Source organism: Moschus berezovskii, chromosome 5, assembly GCF_049115385.1.
Source record: "Moschus berezovskii isolate FMDL1 chromosome 5, NW_MosBer_1.0, whole genome shotgun sequence".
Lineage (NCBI taxonomy): Eukaryota > Metazoa > Chordata > Mammalia > Artiodactyla > Moschidae > Moschus > Moschus berezovskii.
The window spans coordinates 69,502,808-69,524,929 of record NC_142464.1 but is presented as its reverse complement, the minus strand read 5'-3'; the positions used below and the strand labels follow the sequence as shown (position 1 = coordinate 69,524,929).

The 22,122-nt window shown below is 42.1% G+C and overlaps 1 protein-coding gene across 23 annotated transcripts in view; it reads right to left on the bottom strand.

Moving 5' to 3' along the window:
* The window catches only part of LIMCH1 (LIM and calponin homology domains 1), a 367,162-nt gene that overhangs the window by 161,070 nt on the left and 183,970 nt on the right, over window positions 1–22,122 (bottom strand). Inside the window, exon 1 of one of the 23 annotated variants that reach the window (XM_055435140.2) lies at window positions 10,654–11,460. The exons of the other annotated variants lie outside the window; for them this stretch is intronic. The gene's annotated coding sequence lies outside the window, so the exon portion shown is untranslated. Of the gene's footprint in view, window positions 1–10,653; window positions 11,461–22,122 lie in introns of those variants that run through there. 23 annotated transcript variants of the gene reach the window in all.

The following is a 22,122-nucleotide window of genomic DNA, read 5'->3' as shown; positions in this document are numbered from 1 at the left end:
TACCTAGAGAGTGGCTGAGCCAGGAGAAAAATCTGGGTCTCTCTAACACCTCTAAGAATAATAGGATTGGTGGTTGCCAGAGGCAAGGGGGTGAGGGTGGGCAAAACGAGTGAAGGGGTCAAAGGGCCCAAATTTCCAGCTATAAGTCATGGGGATGTAATATACAGCACGGTGACTATAGTTAATGATACTGTATGGCATATTTAAAAATTGCTAAGAAAGTAGATCTTAAAAGTACTCATCACAAGGAAAATAGTTCTGTAACTATGTGTGGTGCTGGATGTTAACTAGACTTCTTGTGGTGATCATTTCACAATATATACAAGTATTGAATCATTTTGCTGTTTACCTGAAATGAATATAATGTTATATGTCAATTACCTCAAAAAAATTTAAAACAATATAATAGGAAGGAGAAAATGAAAAAAAAAAAATTCATTTGCAGATCTTTGACTCATTTGGTATAAAAGGCCCAAGCCGAAAAGGAGATATAAACAGGCCTTAAAGAATTCCTACAGATGGGGGAAGGGGAAACCCTTGGTGTTTCTGTGGTTAACAGAACATACTGTTGAGTAGAGGAAGAATGGGGCTGACCCAGGAGAGCAATTTTTGCTCCAGTGATACTGAAGCTCGCTCCTATTTCAGTGCCATCATCTATCACAGTAGAAGCAGTCGTCCATTGCCCGGAATGTCAAGTAGTGGAACAGTAAATCAGGCATGGGAAGAGCATGCTGAAAGTGCCAGAAGACTCAGGAGTAAGGAAACTGACAGGAGGGGAAGGGTTAGAGGAGGAAGCATGAAGTTGAGAAATTAAAATCAACAGGCCGATTTCATCCCATGGACAGACAGGTGTAAGAGAACAGCATAAACAATCTCTCACAGGCATTTTTAATTAAAAATTTAGAGATGAGCAAGGACATCTTTCTCCTCTACATAGCAGGCAGTCTTCTAAGCATTGATAACAATGTGTCACCATATATCTGCACAGAAATCTACTGACAAAGTCTGGGAAATCTTGGTGAATGAATAAAAAGGTAAACCAAATAGCAATAATTCCTTATTTTTTTGTTACACAGTCCATTACTAATATTTCGTGTCAGCAAATTTAACCAAGATAACAGTTGGGTCACCTACACACTATGGTCAAAAAATTAAAATACCAAATAAGTATGAAATGAAATGGATATTCTTGACTACATGAATTATTTTGTCTTCCAACTGGTTATGTACATAAGCTCTATGTGTTTACTTAACTTTTTGAAGAGTCAAACCTGTGACTTTTTAAATTAACATTTTCTTTATTTCCAATATTCTGGGAGGTGGGTCTTGGAGGATCCTGCTGTGATTTATGTCAGAGAGTGTTTTGCCTACGTTCTCCTCTAGGAGTTTTACAGTTTCTGATCTTACATTTAGCTCTCTAATCCATTTTGAGTTTACTTTGGTGTATGGTGTTAGTAAGTGTTCTAGTTTCATTCTTTTATAAGTGGCTGACCAGTTTTCCACTGGTCACCATTTGCTAAAGAGACTATCTTTTCTCTATTTTATATTCTTGCCTCCTTTGTCAAAGATAAGGTGTCCATAGGTGCATGGATTTATCTCTGGGCTTTCTATTTTGTTCCACTGATCTATATTTCTGTCTTTATGCCAGTACACACTGTTGGTGGGAATGCAAACTAGTACAGCCACTATGGAGAACAGTGTGGAGATTCCTCAAAAAACTGGAAATAGAACTGCCTTATGATCCAGCAATTGCACTTCTGTGCATACACACCGAGGAAACCAGAATTGAAAGAGACACATATATTCCAATGTTCATTGCAGCACTGTTTATAATAGCCAGGACATGGAAGCAACCTAGAGGTCCATCTGCAGACGAATGGATAAGAAAGCTTTGATACATATACACAATGGAGTATTACTCAGCCATTAAAAAGAATGCATTTGAATCAGTTCTAATGAGGTGGATGAAACTAGAGCCTATTATACAGAGTGAAGTAAGCCAGAAAGAAAAACACCAATACAATATACTAACGCATATATGTGGAATTTAGAAAGATGCAAATGATAACCCTGTATGCTGCTGCTGCTGCTGCTGCTAAGTCGCTTCAGTCGTGTCCGACTCTGTGCGACCCCATAGACGGCACGAGACAGCAAAAGAGACACAGATGTATAAAACAGTCTTTGGGACTCTGTGGGAGAGGGTGAGGGTGGGATGGTTTGGGAGAATGGCATTGAAACATGTATATTATCATATGTGAAACGAACCGCCAGTTCAGGGTCGATGCATGTTACAGGATGCTTGGGGCTGGTGTGCGAGGATGACCCAGAGGGAGGATAAGGGGAGGAGGGAGGTGGGAGGGGGGTTCAGGAGGGAGAACTCATGTACACCCGGGGTGGATTCATGTCAATGTATGGCAAAACCAACCAATATAATATTGTAAAATAATTAGCCTCCAATAAAAATTAAAAAAATAAAATAAATAAACATTTTCTGATCAACCATAAGAAACTATTAGCCACTCATTTATTGATCAAATAGCCACTTAATAAAACACAGTGTAGCTCTAATATCCTTCAACTCAAATTGCAGTTATTTCTTTTCAGAAATATAGATGGGAAAAGGAGCCTTTGAACTGATCTGGGGAGGGAAAGTTAAAGCCATCAGTCAAGGTCAATGTCAAGTTTAGAGCCAGATGATACTGTAGCTCCCCAATCTCTCTTGCTATGATTCTCCCAGTATGACTCTTTGTTTTCCATTTCTGCTGACAACTGCCCCTCGCTTTCCACAGTAACTCTCCCCTCATATTGACAAACAGGAAAAAACCACTCAAGTTCTTTCTTACATAATGGTTTGGGGTTTTTTGTTTTTGTTTTTCTGAACTCAAAGAGCCTTGATGCTTTTTATCAATTCCACTAACCGTCAAGGGCAGGAAATAAAAATATTTTTCTCTTCCGACTCAAATACAATACCCCTTTGTGAAGCTGTTAAGAAGCTAGAAATAGCAAATCTGGGGAAAATTTCAGGTGAGAGATATGCATCAAAATATTTCATTTTGCTAAAAATACCTCTATGTTGGTTTCAGCATTCCAACTCACATCACACTACCATTCAGGATGACGACCAAAAAGTTTCACCCTTATACTGGCAATAACTCTGAGGTTATACAGAGAAGTAAACTGTCCCCCTAGGTATTTGCCATTTCAGAGACGCTGCTGGCAGAATGGAAACAAGAAAGAAGAGGGAAGAAAGATCAGTTCAAATGACTGCATCTTCATCACCTGGTGACTAGAGTTTAGATCAAGAAACCAAGAGGTAACTTAGGCAAGCTGGGGAGTCCCACAAAGCTGAACCCATGACAGCAAAGTGTGTGGGGTCCCATTTAGCTGGTTCAGCACATATAGATGAGGCTCCCTAGGAAGCAGCATAACCTCAAAGGCAGTAGGGCTCATCTAGTTCCAGAGATGAGTCTGGTGACTATAGGAGATGTGTGTGGTCCAGGGTAGGTTCCAGTGTTCTAGCCCCACAGCCAGCAATGGAGACGCATGAGAAAATAGAAAAGAAAAGAAAGACTCAGCATTAGGGAGCAGGGTGAGTGCTGTGGATTAACTAGGTAAGCCCTTGGCACCCAGCAAGTCCAGGGCTCCTCTCTCCTCTGTGGGCTTCTCCCTGTCACCCCAGAGTCTCTCAGTCCCAACTGCTCCCCTCAACAGCAGCAGAAGGTAGATGACAGCTAAGTTTTCTTCAAGTCCTGCCAAGAAAAACACTGAAAGGTTAAGAGCAAAAAAGTCTTCAAATGTCTTGCTACTGAAGCTCTTTTCTTTCTTTATAAATTTTAGTATCTATACACACACAGAAGAAAATTCACTTTCAGTCAAAGGGTTCAAGAATGTTGACAATCTTTCAAGGAGTCACTATGTTCTTAAACTCTTTCAACAGCTCTATTTGTTCTAAAAAGGGTCATAGATTTATTTAATAGCTGTTTATCTTTCAGCTGGCCCGCTGCAAGCCGAAGCATAACAGAAAGCATCCAGCATAATCACAGGTTTGGAGTTGAGGGGGCTGGAAAGGCAAGGATGGGGAGTCAGAAGTACAGTATCAAGAGTTCATCGCGCTGTTTGTTGGAGGAAAGCATGCCCAAAGATGAAAAGATTGAATTTCAGATAAACATGCAGAAGTAAACAATTGGAGAAGGAATATTTCCTTGGCAGTCTCGTCACCACGTCCCCTCAATCTATCACCCATGCAAAAGAAAAACAACAATGAGGATCTGTGAAATGATGGAGTGAGCATTCACTTAAGATACAGTAACATCTTTCTACCAAGGGATAAGAACCTATCACAAAACAAGTACACACCACATGCTCTCTGTAAAAATATGGCACAGAACTTCCTTTAAAAAAAAAAAAAATCAGAAACCTAGCTGAGATGTCAGGACCTTACAGTACAGCACTACTTTGGACTCAGAGGCCTGTCAAGGGAGTTGAGACCTGGAGAGAAAAGAAAACAGTAACAAGTTTCCTTTATATGCCATCCAATGAATCGGGCTCATAAACAGACAGAATGACCATGAGAACACATTTCAGTTTACTGTCGAGTATGCCAACCTTGATCCCTAGGCTCAGGGAAAAAAAGGAAAGCTTCAATTTGGGACAAAATAAACCTAGGGTTTAATTGTCATATATAATAAACCTGATGTGTCATCTTGCTTGAGTAAATTTCATGAAAAATTCAACTTTCTTAAATACTAAGAATTTTTAGGGATAAAACAGGAGTTGGTGATGGACAGGGAGGCCTGGCGTGCTGTGATTCATGGGGTCGCGGAGAGTCAGACACGACTGAGCGACTGAACTGAACTGAACTGATGCAGTAGTTCAAAAATGTCCCTCTTACCACACTCAAATGTATTTCATGTGTTTTATGTCTTTATATTTAAAACTATTAAACAAACATAGGTTAACATATTTCTACTAACTTCCCTGGTGGCTCAGAGGTTAAAGCGTCTGCCTCCAATGTAGGAGACCCGGGTTCGATCCCTGGGTCGGGAAGATCCCCTGGAGAAGAAAACGGTAACCCACGCCAGTATTCTTGCCTGGAGAATCCCATGGACGGAGAAGCCTGGTAGGCTACAGTCCACGGGGTCGCAAAGAGTCGGACACGACTGAGCGACAGAACAGAATGGAACGGAACACAATATGTACATTTAAGTAAAAACTAAATGCCTTTAGCCAAGTTAGACACTCTTTGCCTTGAAAGATACCACTTGTCTTAGGGACAAATACTCCTTGCTGGGGAAGGAGATGTTGAATCCACCAATAGAATTATCCTCAGAATCTTAGACACAGTTGCACAGGTTACGCTCTTCCTCACAAATCACAAACTTTCTGCCATTAGCTTTCTTTGAACCAATGTGCTATTTGCCAAAAATAAGACAGTGAAGTCGCTCAGTGTGTCCGACTCTTTGGGACCCCATGGACTGTAGCCTACCATGTTCCTCTGTCCATGGGATTTTCCAGGCAAGAATACTGGAATGGGTTGCCATTTCCTTCTCCAGGAGATCTTCCTGAACCAGGGATTGAACCTGGATCTCCCGCATTGTAGGCAGAGGCTTTACCATCTGAGCCACTGGGGAAGTCACCAGTTAATTATTTATTGAAGGTCAGCTGACCCCTTGACCATTATATTTAGTCACCAGTTTTGTTATCATCAAAATAGATAATCCTTTAAGAATGATGTAAGGAATATTTTATAATTTATTTAGTTCTAATTGTCAATGTGTGAATTCATATAAACACATTATAGTAAGTTTCTCTCCTAACTGTTAATACCGGCACTGATGGAAGACTCTCCTCTGACTTAAGACAATATCTGTATCAGATTTGCTCACAGTGTAATGGAATGTATTAGATGGGATGGATTTCTGGATGCCACTGAAATACCAATGTGGCAATAAACTGTATAAATACTTGTTTATGGCAATGGAAGAAGAGAGGAACAGGGAAAATAGGTCAACTTCAGGAAATAAGCAGCACCTGCTATTTAAGATTAAAAAAAAGAGAGAGACAGTTGTAAACAAAGGGATGCCCAGTTGCTAGACAATCAGATTTCTCTTTCCCTCCTTCTTTTTGTCCGTCTGTCTTAACAAATCTACTTACATCTGTTTTTCTCTTCAGTTCAGTTCAGTTCAGTCGCTCAGTCGTGTCCGACTCTTTGCGACCTCATGAATCACAGCACGCCAGGCCTCCCTGTCCATCACCAACTCCCGGAGTTCATTCAAACTCATGTCCACAGAGTCGGTGATGCCATCCAGCCATCTCATTCTCTGTTGTCCCCGTCTCCTCCCGCCCCCAATCCCTCCCAGCATCAGAGTCTTTTCCAGTGAGTCAACTCGTCGCATGAGGTGGCCAAAGTATTGGAGTTTCAGCTTTAGCATCAGTCCTTCCAATGAACACCTAGGACTGATCTCCTAACTCACATATATAAATGTTTCTATCTTCAATTACTTTGGTTGAATAGTTTAAGAGCAAAAACCTCCTATCATTAGAACTTTATCGGAAAAATAAATATATATACACATATTGACATCTGTAAAATATATATATCCATTTATATCAAATAATTTACTAAGCTTGTTCATACTCCTAAAAGCAGAATGTAGCAGCAACAGCCTGAATAAAATAAATATATCGAGAACTTCAAGACTGGTTATTCTGGGAGTGAAAAACTGAAACAGAAATGACGAAGATGAAATGAGATTCTATCAAAAAGACTCCAACAGATTCAGGGCTGGACTGAAAATCCCAAGATGTGTATTAAGAGGAAAGGGAAACTCAACACAGTTGGAACTCCACTCGCTCACAGAGCAGCCGAGAAATAGAGAGCAAACAGACCAGTTTCCCTATTGCTGCTCACACCACAGTAAGGCTGGAGCAGCTCTAGGAAGGACAGGGGAACCTCAGTGACTTTTCAAGTTGTATTCTTTCTGGTGTCTGCAGGGACCCAGCCAACACCAGCCAGGGGGCTGTTTACCAAAGTCATTCTCTGGCACCACCCACAGAAAAACTGTGGAAATCCCTGCCAAAGTTGACATGGGAATCAAACAGAAGGAACTGAATACAGCCATGTAAAACACACCCCAGTCAATTTGTAACCTCGGTTTCTTCACAGATGTCTGCTGTGGAAGAAATGACTGTGTCCAGAGACAGAGAAACCAGGAATTAATCCAGGCACACAGATGAAAGCAGAATGAAAAATTACTGATTATCGCATTCCACAATCCACACTGGTAACTCACTGGGTTTCGGCTATAAGTCACCTAAGGTTAAAACTGCTCCTCAAAAATATATATGACAATGGTGAATGAATGGTGAAAGGAAGGGGCAGGTCTCCAAACATTGTTGTTCTCCAAAGGAAAAAAAAAAGGGTATTCACCAAATTAAAATATCAGAATATTCTACAGATCAGCAAAACCACATGCAGGTTAGTAGCTCACACACATCCTTGTATTTCCAAGACATGTGAAGCTCCACGTTCTGAAGAAGACCAAATAGAAACCCACCTGCCAGGTGCTAAAAAGAGAAGATAATCTCAAAGAAATCCAGTCTTCGTTCTACTTATGGCTCTTACCATTGTTATAACTGCTTTGGTTCTCTTATTGTTTTACTCCTTACCTGTGTTCCTTTATATTTTAGAGGTGGATTATGCATACCACTACTCTGGATGTTGCTCCAGTTTCGTGGGTCAATCCAGCGCCCATGCTGCATATCTTGCATATGTAGCATGGGTGTATATCTACCTTTATGCTGTCTTTGAGTGGGGCTCTGAATGCCATTCCATTACACACACCGTGTGTGCGTGCTCAGGTGTGTCCGACTCTTTGTGACTCCATGGACTTTAGCACCCCATGGACTGTAGCCTACGAGGTTCCTTTGCCCATGGAATTTTCCAGTTAAGAATACTGGAGTGGGTTGCCATTTCCCATTCCAGGAGATCTTCCTGACCCAGAGATTGAGTCCGAGTCTCTGGCATCTCCTGCATTGGCAGGAGGGTGTTTTACCACTAGCGCCACCTGGGAAGCTGCACATTACTCTCTGGCTACTTCCTCACCCTCACTCACTACTGGGAGCTAGGTTTGATCATCCTTTTACATCTACGCAACATATCTTTTGAACAGAGAAAAAGAAACACAGCAGTTGAGTCAATAAGTTCATAATGCCCAAAAGAGTCTAGATTGGAGCATCCATGAGAGCAAGGACGATGACGATTAGTTTCAACACTCGATAATCCAACATTCAGTACCTTGCACAGAGTAGAAGGAACTCAATAACTATTTATTGAGAGATTGGAAGTAATTTTTTTCCTCTAAATTCCATTTTATTCTTATTCTCAAACTATTTTCTCTACTGAACAAAGGAAGGTTTAAAAATCACTGGCATCATGATTTAAGGGAATGAATGAACCAAAACAGGGTCAAAATCTCAAAAATTCCCAAATTCATTCCAATAACCAATCCTCTTCAACCACCTCCTGCTTTTTTTTCCTCTTCACATCTTGAACCATCTTACAGGAAAAATTCTAGACTTTTATATTGACTTATTTACTGAAAACCATATAAGGTAGTCACTGTATTATTCCCATTTTACAGACAAGGAAACAAAGGCCTCAAATGACTGAGTAACCTGCCACAGAGCACAGCTAAGAAGGTGCAAATCTGTGAATTGAATTTAGGCCATCTGCCTCCAGAATGCCAGTTCCTAATGACCACTCTGCACTGTCTCCTGAAGGACAGCTGTTAAGAAGGCTAAGGGTAAGGTTAAGGAAGCTAAGAAGGCTGTGAGGAATGGTATCCTTCCAATCATTCTGTAAAATATGTACTGAGTGCCTACTCTACCAGATGCCAAAAATCCCACCCCCATACAGCTACAAACACTGTTGATATAATAGTCAATATTTCTAACCACCTTTTGCCACTTCTTCCAAACAGTAAGCTGGCAGATTTAGTCAGACAAGGAAACTTAGTAAGAACCGGTTCTTTTCCTTCATTTTTGTCTTTTAAACTTTATTATTGTAAACAATCACCAATCTTCTTAGCATTACATGGGACTCTTGCAAGACCCGGTGAAATGTGCAGCAATTTGAAATGGCGTAGATAGAAATCTGAATGGAGACAGGGAAATGAGTAGAACGGTGTTTCCATTCTATTATTAGATTGAGGGTACTGGCAACCTTTTCATGCTTGCTTCACGGCATAAAGGCAAACCACATGGAGGTGCTGGATCTCTGCCCTTCTTCCCACCCTTGGAAAGGTCTTCTCAGCAAGAATTATGGTCACCCAATCACCCTCTGGGCTTCCCTGGTGGCTCAGATGGTAAATAATCTGTCTCCAATGCGGGAGATCTGGGTTCGATTCCTGGGTCAGGAAGATCCCCTGAAAAAGGGCATGGCAACCCACTCTAGTATTCTTGCCTGGGAAATCCCATGGACAGAGGAGCCTGGTGGGCTACAGTCCATGGGGTCACAAAGAGTCGGACATGACTGAGTGCCTAACAATCACCCTCTACACTATCTGACACAAAAGGCAGGAGAGTGCAGTGTCATGCACCCTGAGTAAAAGCGTGTGGCTCTGTGTGACCTGACCTTCACACTGCTCTGCACCCACCCATGCCATGCAGAACAACCCGCTTCTCCTCAGGCTGCTGAATCAGCCTGGCTGGAAAAGACCGAAGAGGAGCTCAGACTCCGACACATTTGGGCTATTCAGCACCATGAAGGAAATAGCAGGCGTTCGGCGAGGGAATAAAATTAAGGAGTTGGCTGAATAAAGGTGATAAAAATAGATTTTCCAACTCCACGAAGATGAATCATTTTGCCATGGGGATTTGCCAGGCTCTGTTTCAGCTTTGTTTTCAACCCAGCCTCATAAATTTGACTGAGGAAAATTTCCTTCCCCTAGATAACCAGTGCCATTAAGCGTTTAGTATTCAGACAGTTCTGACGGGATTTTATTAGAGAATTGCCCAGAAATAACCTCTATCCCTTCTCTATCCTGCAGTAAATATTGACTCAGAAGGACAAGAGTGGGCTGGGCTGAGATGAGTGGCCTTTGACCCCAGACTCACCATCCTCCATACCACCCCCCCTCAATCTTCTCCTCAATTCTTTCTCTCCTCATTTTAAGAAACAGACATTTTCAGAAAGCAAAAAGGGCAGCGGAAGAAAGCAGAATGTGAGGGGAACTTGCGTGAAACAACACCTCACAGGCATGCCATCACATCTTCCCCAGGACACCACACGCTACTGAGGAATACATCTTTTAAAAGATGTAACCAAGTTGCTTTTAATTCACAAAAATTCTTGAGAAATCCTCTTTATTTTGATTATTGTATCTATATGCCTTCCATGACACACCCCAAAAGGAAAAAATAATGCTTTCCTTAGACAATAAGAAAACTTCACTAAAAGCAACAGGTGGTAAAAATATCAGGGGACAAGGTAAACTCCATAGGAAAGCAATTCTGGTGTATTCTAGCCATATCATAAGTGTATACAAAGGAACATTTTTAAAAAAACTAAAAGTGATAAAATCTAAATAGCTTCCTTCCTTCACTCATGGACACCCATCATCGTGTATTTTTCTCATAATGGATTTTACTCACCCCTCCATGGCCTCATAGTCCACACACAACTCCAGCATACCCACTCTTGGGAGGCGGGTAGGGCATCTGTCCTGGGTGCTCCAGTCAGCCCCCACACAGCAGCCAAAATGCACTTACATCTCCTTTCTTAAAACAGCCCTCAGCACGGCAAGCCCTGCTCTGCCCCAAGCAGGCTGCAGCAGCTGAAATGCTGATGCAGTGAAAGAGAACTAACTGGGAGAGAGCATGATTGCCACACCTATTGGGGAGGGAGGAGGAGAGTTCTGCTGAGGAAGGGGGACAGAATCCCCTAGAGATGCCCAGGGCGCTCCTGCAGGAGAGCTTTGTGACAGTAGCTGCTGCAGAGTCAGCACTCGGTGCAATGGGTAAACCTGGCTCTGCAGTAGGGCCCCAGGACCTGAGGGAGGAGAGTTCATGACCCAGCTCTGGAAGAAAGTAGCCTCATGACCTCAGGCAAGTCATTGCCCTCTGCGTCTCAGTTTCCTCATTTGGAACATTCTGTGACAACTGGGTTTCCCTGGTAGCTCAGGGAATCTGCCTGCAATGCAAGAGACTCAGAGATTTGGGTTTGATCCCTGGATTGGGAAGATCCCTTGTAGAAGGGAATGGCTACCTGTTCTAGTATTCTTGCCTGGAGAATTCCATGGACAGAGGAGCCTGGCAGTCAGGCTACAGTCCATGGGGTCACAAAGAATCGGACATGACTGAGTGGCTAACACTTTCACTTTCTGTGATAACTTATGTGAGGAAAAGAGTCTGGAAAAGAATGAATATATAAATATGTATAAATCAAGCACCTTGCTGTATACCTGAAACTAACACAACATCATACTCCAACTACACTCCAATTAAAGTAAAATATAAAATAAAAAACTTAAAAAATCCCTGTAAACAGCTTCTAGTTATGAAAATTTAAGGCTATCAGAAAAATGAACATAATAAATAATAAACACAGCCACAATATATTGAAAACAGACAAGGTACCATCCACCATGTTAGGCATTTTACATATATCATTTTATTTAATCCCACGATCCTGAGATGAGATTTATCAATCCCATTTTATATATGAGGACACTGGGGAACTCACTCCATGATTCCCCATGAAAATAAAGGATCATCATATCCATTCAGGGTTTTGAATTTAAATGGAAGCATTTCATCTTTGTGCCTGAAACTGAGATGACATCTGAGGATGGAATTTCTGCACTGTCGAGTGATTAATGTGTTTACAATCCTCTGCTGGGGTAATTCTCAGGTACTAGTATTTATGGTTACAGCCGTTCATGCTACTGCAAAACCCATTTCCCACCTGTTGTTTTTTTATTAAACCTCCCTAAAGGGCATGAAATATTTCTTTGTGCAGATTCTAAAAAACGGGGATCATGAAATATGTGAGCAGAAACATCGTGTGTGGATTTACTGTTTGGAATTTTCAAACGCTATAAAACACAGTGTTTACAGGCCATTCATCATTTATAAAAGTTTATTAGATTGATATGCCCACTGACTCACTGGTATCCTGCCATTTATGGATACCAAAACATCAAGTGGTGGGCTGACATTGAATATTTATTAATAACTTCTGTGTTTCATTGCCTATTTTATAGAATCCTTGCATTATGTTCTATTTTACGTTTATCGTCAATCAGTCTAGGTTTCAAGCAAACTTTTTATTTTAAAATAGTTTTTAGATTTACAGAAAATTGCAAAGATAGTCCATTATAACTTGTGTTCTGGTATTTGATATTAGTCAACAGTGGTTAGTACCATTTATCACAACTGATGAACAAACACTGGTACACTACCACCAACTAAACTTCAGGTTTTATTTGGGTCTCATTCAGTTCAGTTCAGTCACTCAGTCGTGTCCGACTCTCCGTGACCCCGTGAATCACAGCACACCAGGCCTCCCTGTCCATCACCAACTCCCGGAGTACACTCAAACTCATGTCCACAGAGTCGGTGATACCATCCAGCCATCTCATTCTCGGTGGTCCCCTTCTCCTCCCGCCCCCAACCTTTCCCAGCATCAGAGTCTTTTCCAGTGAGTCAACTCGTCGCATGAGGTGGCCAAAGTATTGGAGTTTCAGCTTTAGCATCAGTCCTTCCAATGAACACCCAGGATCGATCTCCCTTAGAATGGACTGGTTGGATCTCCCTGCAGTCCAAGGGACTCTCAAGAGTCTTCCCCAACACCACAGTTCAAAAGCATCAATTCTTCGGCGATCAGCTAGTTTTCCACTAACGTACTTTTTCTGTTAAAAGATCCATCCAAGGCACCATATTATAATCATCATTTCTCTTAAGCTTCTTCTGGACTTTCCTTGTTTCTCAGACTTTCCTTGACAGTTTTGAGAAGTGCTAGTCTAGGATTCCACTCTTCCATTTGGGTTTGTCTGATATTTTTCTCACAGTTAGATTGGGATTATGGGTTTTGGCGAGGAAGACCGCTGAGATAAACACTATTGCCATAACACCATATCAAAACTTTAAACTGAACAAAGTTAATTTTCAAAAAGATAAACAACAAACTATTTACTCAGAAATACCATATTTTATTTTATGGAGAGAATGACAGAGAGGGAAACTAATTTTTGCGTCCATTTTGAGATGAAGGCATACCTAAGATTTTAGCAGGAAGCTAGCTAATTACAAAAGAGCTATCCAGCAAGTTCTTTTGAGGTGCTTGCCAACACAAACTTCCTACAAAACAATCTCAGATGATGGCATATTTGAAGAGAATTTGTTTCAACCTAGCAGGATCTTACTGTACCATATAATACTTTCAGGTATTTGGTGAAACTTTTTTCCTATTGTCAACCCACAGAATCCCTATGAATCTAGGTTTGAAGAATTTGCTTTAAATTAGTTTCACAGAAATTCCTTCTTTAGGAAAGTTATGACTATAAAAAAAAGAAGTAAGACTTAGGCTGAAATATGTATTTCCTGCTATTATGTATATTTTTTCCTCACAGTTCCTAACTGAAGGTCTGTTCCTCAGGGGGAAAAAGGTAAGGAACTGATGTAATGTCACAAACTTTGCTAAATGCTGTTCAATGAATGATAAGGGAGAATAAGTGGTTTCTTTTTTTCCCAGATAGGAAGTGGGGGTGGGGGGACAGGAAAAAAAGTTTTACAGCACTTCTATATATAACTTTCCACCTCTGCAGAGACATAAAATAATTACGGAAACAAGCATGGAAAAATAATTTGTGGTGTATAAAGAGGAAATTAGACTTCAACTAGCATGTCTAGGCATTCATAACACATGTGAATAAGAATTTCAGTCCTTGACTGGCTCATTCACTGATATGGACTGAATTGTGTCCCCTTCCAAATTGATATGTTGAAGTCAGAACCCCCAGTAACTCAGAACTGTGTATTTGGAGGTAGTGACTTCAAAGAAGGAATTATGTTTAATTGGGTCATTTAAAGCAGGCTGGGAGGGATTGGGGGTGGGAGGAGACAGGGACAACAGAGAATGAGATGGCTGGATGGCATCACCGACTCGATGGACATGAGTTTGAGTGAACTCCAGGAGTTGGTGATGGACAGGGAGGCCTGGCGTGCTGTGATTCATGGGGTCGCAAAGAGTCGGACACGACTGAGCGACTGAACTGAACTGAATCCAGTATGATTGGTGTCATTATTTTTAAAAATTAGATTAGGATACAAACTGCAGAGGAAGACCAAGTGAAGGCCCAGGGAGAAGATCGCCATCATCAAGCTAAGGAGAGAGGCAACCAACCCTGCCTCTGCTTGATTTCATTTCTCTCCTTTAAGGCACCCAATCTGCTATACTTTGTTATGGCGGCAAATTAATCTGCTCATTGAGCACTAAGAGTGAAGAATCAAGGGTATAAGAAAGGATAGAGGGTATGAGATTGGTTGGACATTATATCTCAATAAACTATTAATTATGTGAAGATCTAAGTTACTATCTCTCATGATTTCCATATCTAAGTGCAACTGCTAATGACTCCTCCTGTGGTCTCAAACACATCTTTCATCATCCCAACCTCCCCCACCTCCCCTTCCAACGAAAGTCAAACACTACAAAGAGCAGACTATAATTTGTGGGGGAAAAACTTCAAAGTTTGTGTTTATAGAAAAAGAAATAATGTGTCTTCATATATACTTAGGCATAAGGATTTAAATTTAAAATCAGCCATTCATTAACCTAGTTCAATTTCTTATACGTTTTTCCATGAGTTCCAAACCAACATTTTCCAACTGTCTGCCAGACATCTGTACATGAATATCTCTTAAAGGTAGCCAACTCAATACATCCAAAAGAGAATTCATATTTTCTCTTGGAACCCATTTCTCACCCCCTGTTCCCATGATGTCTATTACTGGCATCGCTATTCGCGAAGTTGCTGAAATCCAAAATGTAGATGTTGTCTTCCTAAGGTTATTTATTACATTTCATTAATTCCAAGTTGTACAATTTTTGTACCTCTAAAATAATGATGCATTTTTCCATTGCTGGTATGTTAACACTGTGTTATAATTAATGAATTTTAAAAAGTAGCTATATACTTTTTAAATGGTATGTCTTACAATTAAGGGCACATTACTGTCAGTGAAAAACATAGAACCATAAATCCCGTGTCCTCATCTCCACTCTCACTGCTTCAACTAAAGTTAAGTAGTACTCTTGCCTGGAAAATCCCATGGGCGGAGGAGCCTGGTAGGCTGCAGTTAATGGGGTCGCTAAGAGTCGGACACAACTGAGTGACTTCACTTTCACTTTTCCCTTTCATGCACTCTAGAAGGAAATGGCAACCCACTCCAGTGTTCTTGCCTGGAGAATCCCAGGGACGGGGGAGCCTGGTGGGCTGCCGTCTATGGGGTTGCAGAGAGTCGGACATGACTGAAGTGACTTAGCAGCAGCAGGAGCAGGAGCCATTACCTCTCGTTTGGACTACTGGTCTCCTAACTGACTTTGGTTGCTGTTCTCTTCCCATAATCTACTTTCCACATGGCCACCAAAGTTATCTGGAACACGAGATTCCTTTGTTTGCAGTAGCTCTTACTGTATATGAGCCACTTCCAGAGAGCATTTCTGTCTCAACCTACTATTCCTGGTCCACTTTCCACAGTATTGATTTCTTTCAGGGACCCTGGGCTCCAGCTGTAGCCACATACAAAAAGCGACTCGCAGACAAGACCCAGGTTCCTGTGCTCAAAGCCTTTCTCATTCCATCCTCTGAGGCCAGACTGTCCTTCTCCAACCCCAATGGTCTTCTCTAATTGTAGATACGTCTTTAGATCCCAGGCTTCCCAGGTGGCACTAGTGGCAAAGAACTTGCCTGCCAATGAAGGAGACATAAGAGATGTGGGTTCAATCCTTGGGTTGGGAAGATCCCTTGAGGAGGGCATGGCAACCCACTCTAGCATGCTTGCCTGGAGAATCCCATGGTCAGAGGAGCCTGGAGAGTTACCCTAAAGTCCACAGGGTCACACAGAGTCGGACATGACTGAAGCAACTTCGCAGTATATTCAGAATCCATACCTTCCAAAGTTCTTACTCTCAAACAGAAAGTAATTCCTTGTTTTTCCTTGCATATTAACATTTCATTACTGTTTCACAGTCTCCCTCTATTAGACCTTATTTGCCTCTAGAAGGGGATTCCCCTGGAAGGCTGGAATTATGGAATTATGTCTTGAGTCATACTGGATTTTCACTTGGAAGGCAAGAGAGAACATACCACCTCTTCCTAGTATATATGTGCAGATGAAAACTGGGAAACGGAGCTTATATGTCATGCAAGGGAGGTGGTCCAAGGAAAACTGTATTATCGTTAAAGTACTGTAACTATAAAGGACGCTTTTTCAGGAGAATAAGAAATCCATGCCCTGCATTTCTCAGCAGATTAGAACAATCATTTCATTCACTGAGGAGGCAGTCTTTAAATACCTCCGAGTGATCCCTTCTTCCTGTACACAGGTCTCTGTGCAGTCTCCTCCCCTTGAGTGTGGGCTAGACCTGGTGACTCATTTTTGATCACTAGAATATGGCCAAGGCGAGGAAATGCAACTTCTGAGATTCAGTTCAGTTCAGTTCAGTCGCTCAGTCGTGTCCGACTCTCCGCGACCCCATGAATCACAGCACGCCAGGCCTCCCTGTCCATCACCAACTCCCGGAGTTCACTCAAACTCATGTCCACAGAGTCGGTGATGCCATCCAGCCATCTCATTCTCCGTCGTCCCCTTCTGCTCCCGCCCCCAACCTTTCCCAGCATCAGAGTCTTTTCCAGTGAGTCAACTCGTCGCATGAGGTGGCCAAAGTATTGCAGTTTCAGCTTTAGCATCAGTCCCTCCAATGAACATCCAGGATTGATCTCCTTTAGAATGGACTGGTTGGATCTCCTTGCAGTATAAGGGACTCTCAAGAGTCTTCTCCAACACCACAGTTCACATAACCGTGTGTCCACCTTGTCTGGTCTCTCTCAGTATCTCTCTCTCTCCCTCTTTTTCTGGCTCTTCTTGCTAGCTTATTCTCATGAAGCAAGCTGTCACATTGTGAGTTATTCTATGTAAATAGGCCCTTATGGCAAAGAAGTGAAGATGGTTTTGGCCAACATCCTGCAACAAAACAAATCTTGTTGCTACCCACCTGAGTGTGCTTAGAAGCAGATCCTTCCCTAGTCAAGTAGTAAAATGACAGCAGCCAATACCTGATGGCAGCTTTGTGGGACATCCTGAAACTCTAACCCAACTAAGCCAAGCGCAGATTCTAGATTCACAGGAACTTTGGAATAGTAAATGTTTTGGACTACTAACTTTAGTTCAGTTGCTCAGTCATGTCTGACTCTTGCGACCCATGGACTGCAGCATGACAGGCTTCCCTGTCCATCATCAAATCCCAGAGCCTGCTCAAACTCATGTTCATCAAGTCAGTGATGCCATCCCACCATCTCATCCTTTGTCATCTCCTTCTCCTTCTGCCTTCAATCTTTTCTAGCATCAAGGTCTTTTCAAATGAGTCAGTTCTTCGTATCAGGTGGCCAAAGTATTGGAGTTTCAACTTTAGCATTAGTCCTTCCAATGAATATTCAAGACTGACTTCCCTTAGAATTGACTGGTTTGATCTCCTAGTAGTCCAAGGGACTCTCAAGAGTCTTTTCCAACACAGTTCAAAAGCATCAATTCTTTGGCGCTCAGTTTGCTTTATATTCCAACTCTCACATCCATACATGATACTGGAAAAAACATAGCTTTGACTAGATGGACCTTTGCTGGCAAAGCAATGTCTCTGCTTTTTAATATGCTGTCAAGGTTGGTCACAGCTTTTCTTCCAAGGAGCAAGGGTCTTTTCATTTCATGGCTGCAATCACCATCCGCAGTGATTTTGGAGCCCAGGAAAATAAAGTCTCTCACTGTTTCCATTGTTTCCCCATCTATTTCCCATGAAGTGATGGGACCAGATGCCATGATCTTCATTTTCTGAATGTTGAGTTTTAAGCCAGCTGTTTTTCTCTCCTCTTTCACTATCATCTAGGGGCTCTTTAGTTCCTCTTTGCTTTCTGCCATGAGGGTGGTGTCTTCTGATATCTGAGGTTATTGATATTGCTCCTGGCAATCTTGATTTCAGCTTATACTTCATCCAGCCTGCCTTTTCACATGATATACTCTGTATATAAGTTAAATAAGCAAGGTGACAATATATAGCCTTGATGTACCCTTTTCCCAATTTGGAACCAGTCCTTTGTTCCATGTCCGGTTCTAACCGTTGCTTCTTGACCTGTATACAGACTTCTCAGGAGACAGGTCAGGTGGTCTGGTATTCCCATCTCTTTCAGAATTTTCCACTGTTTTCTGTGATCCACACAGTCAAAGGCTTTGGTGTAGTTAATAAAGCAGAAGTAGATGTTTTTCTGGAACTCTCTTCCTTTTCTATGATCCAAAGGATGTTGGCAATTTGATCTCTGGTTCCTCTGCCTTTTCTAAATCCAGCTTGAACATCTGCAAGTTCTCAGTTCACATACTGTTGAAGCCAACTTGGAGAATTTTAAGTATTACTTTGCTATTGTATGAGACGAATGTAACTGTGCGGTAGTTTGAGCATTCTTTGGCATTGCCTTTCTTTGGGATTGGAATGAAAACTGACCTTTTCCAGTCCTGTGGCCACTGCTGAGTTTCCAAATTTGCTGGTATATTGAGTGCAGCACGTTCACAACATCATCTTTCAGGATTTGAAATAGCTCAAGTGGAATTCCATCACCTCCACTAGCTTTGTTCGTAGTGATGCTTCCTAAGGTCTACTTCACTTCATATTCCAGGATTTCTGGTTCAAGGTGAGTGATCACACCATCGTCTTTATCTGGGTCATGAAGATCTTTTTTGGTACAGTTCTTCTGTGTATTCTTGCCACCTCTTCTTCATGTCTTCTGCTTCTGTCAGGTCCATACTGTTTCTGTCCTTTGTTTTTGTGCCCATCTTTGCATGAAATGTTCCCCTGGTATCTCTAATTTTCTTGAAGAGATGTCTACTTTTTCCCATTTGATTGTTTCCTCTATTTCTTTGCACTGATCCTTAGGAAGGCTTTCTTACCTCTCCTTGCTATTCTTTGGAACTCTGCCTTCAGATGGATATATCTTTCCTTTTCTCCTTTGCCTTTCTCTTCTCTTCTTTCCTCAGCTATTAGTAAGGTCTCCTTGGACAACCACTGTATAATCATAAGGGATTTGATTTAGGTCATACCTGAATGGTCTAGTGGTTTTCCCGCCTTTCTTCAATTTAAGTCTGAATTTGGCAATAAGGAATTCATGATCTGAGCCATAGTCAGCTCCCAGTTTTGTTTTTGCTGACTATATAGAGCTTCTCCATCTTTGGCTGCAAAAAAATATAATCAATCTGATTTTGCTATTGACCATTTTGTGATGTCCATGTGTAGAATCATATCTTGTGTTGTTGGAAGAGGGCATTTGCTATGACCAGTGCATTCTCTTGGCAAAACTCTGTTAGCTTGCCCTGCTTCATTTTGTAGTCCAAGGCCAATCTTGCCTGTTACTCCAGGGATCTCTTGACTTCTTACTTTTGCATTCCAGTCCCCTATGATGAAAAGGACATCTTTTTTGTTGTTACTTCTAGAACACTAAATTTGGAGGTAGTTTGTTACACAGCACGTGTGTGTGCGTGCTAAGTGGCTTCAGTCATGTCTGACTCTTTGCAACCCTATGGACTGTAGCCCGCTAGGCTCCTCTGTCAATGGGTTTTCCAGGCAAGAATACTGGAGTGGATATCTCCTACACAGGCAGGCGGGTTCTTCACAGCAGTGGATAACTAATATACACTCACCAAATAAGAAAATCAGAAAACAGATAATAAACACAGGATGAGTGGAAAGAACCAAAAACAAAAACCTCTTACTGAGTCTTCCCAAGTACTCAAACAATATGGGAAAGGAGACTAACTTACTGGTCCAAGCACTCAGCAGATAATCACAAGCCAGCCTGTTCCAGTGGCCATCAGCATTCTCCTGGTCCAGCTCACTGTGGAGAATGGCTCTTACCAGCTGATATACTTTTATTTCTGTATTCACTGCATGCTAAGTCTTTTGGTTTAGGTAGTAAGTTAACTGTAATCCTGGTTCCTAAGAGTGATAATAAGTAGTAGGCGATATACCTAGAACATTCCTTTAGCTCAGGGAAAGCCGTAAATGCCTTTCTGAGCTGTTTGAATTTTATTCTTTATACGCAGTAGACAGTTATATAAGGGTGCATGTGTGCGTGCTCAGTCACTTAATTGTGTCCAATTCTATTTAACTCATGGACTGTAGCCTGCCAGGCTCCACTGTCCATGGGATCTTCCAGGCATGATTACTGGAGTGGGTTGTCTTTTTCAAGGGATCTTCCTGGCCCAGGGGTCAAACCCACATCTCCTGCATTGCAGGCAGATTCTTTACTACTGCACCACCTGGGAAGCCCTTATATAAAGTTATCTGACAAGATAAGGGACCTGAGAAACCTGTATGCAGGTCAGGAAGCAACATTTAGAACTGGACATGGAACAGCAGACTGGTTCCAAATAGGAAAAGGAGTACGTCAAGGTTGTATATTGTCACCCTGCTTATTTAACTTATATTCAGAGTACATCATGAGAAACGCTGGGATGGATGAAGCACACACTGGAATCAAGATTGCTGGGAGAAATATCAGTAACCTCAGATATGCAAATGACACCACCCTGCTGGTAGAAAGTGAAGAAGAACTAAAGAGCCTCCTGGTGAAAGTTAAAAAGGAGGGTGAAAAAGTTGGCTTAAAGCTCAACATTCAGACAACTAAGATCAAGGCATCTGGTCCCATTACTTCATGGCAAATAGATGGGGAAACAGTGGAAACAGTGGCTGACTTTATTTTGGGGGGCTCCAAAATCACTGCAGATGGTGATTGCAGTCATGAAATTAAAAGACGCTTACTCCTTGGAAGGAAAGTTATAACCATTACTTTGCCAACAAAGGTCTGTTTAGTCAAGGCTATGGTTTTTCCAGTAGTCCTGTATGGATGTGAGAGTTAGACTATAAAGCAAGCTCAGCGCCGAAGAATTGATGCTTTTGAACTGTGGTGTTGGGGAAGACTCTTGAGAGTCTCTTAGATGGCAAGGTGATCCAGCCAGTCCATCCTAAAGGAGATCAGTCCTGGCTGTTCATTGGAAGGACTGATGTTGAAGCTGAAACTTCAATACTCTGGCCACCTGATGCAAAGAGCTGACTCATTTGAAAAGACCCTGATGCTGGGAAAGATTAAAGGCAGAAGGAGAATGGGATGACAGAGGATGAGATGGCTGGATGGCATCACTGACTCAATGGACATGAGTTTGGGTAGGCTCCGGGAGTTGGTGATCGACAGGGAGGCCTGGCGTGCTGCAGTTCATGGGGTCACAAAGAGTCGGACACAACTGAGCAACTGAACTGAACTGAAGGGACCTGAAACAATCGATACTTTTAGAAGGTACCTGTGGAAACTGTTACCCCTGGCAGCATACAAGCCATGCTGACTTGGGAGGCACTGAACAAATAAATCCCCCCTAGGTTCATAGTGGAGAAGGCAATGGCAAGCCACTCCAGTACTCTTGCCTAGAAAATCCCATGGATGGAGGAGCCTGGTAGGCTGCAGTCCCTGGGGTCGCTAAGGGTCGGACACGACTGAGCGACTTCACTTTCACTTTTCCCTTTCACACATTGGAGAAGGAAATGGCAACCCACTCCAGTGTTCTTGCCTGGAGAATCCCAGGGACGGGGGAACCTGGTGGGCTTCTGTCATGGGGTCACACAGAGTCGGACACGACTGAAGTGACTTAGCAGCAGCAGCAGCAGCAGGTTCATAGTCCACCATTTAACTGAATGTAGGATCAAGGGTACCAGGAGCGCATGGGTTTTATTGTTGTCTTCCCCTCCAGTTTGCACTTTTTTATGTCTAAAGCTACTAAAAGGCTAACCACCACTCCTGCTTGGGCTCG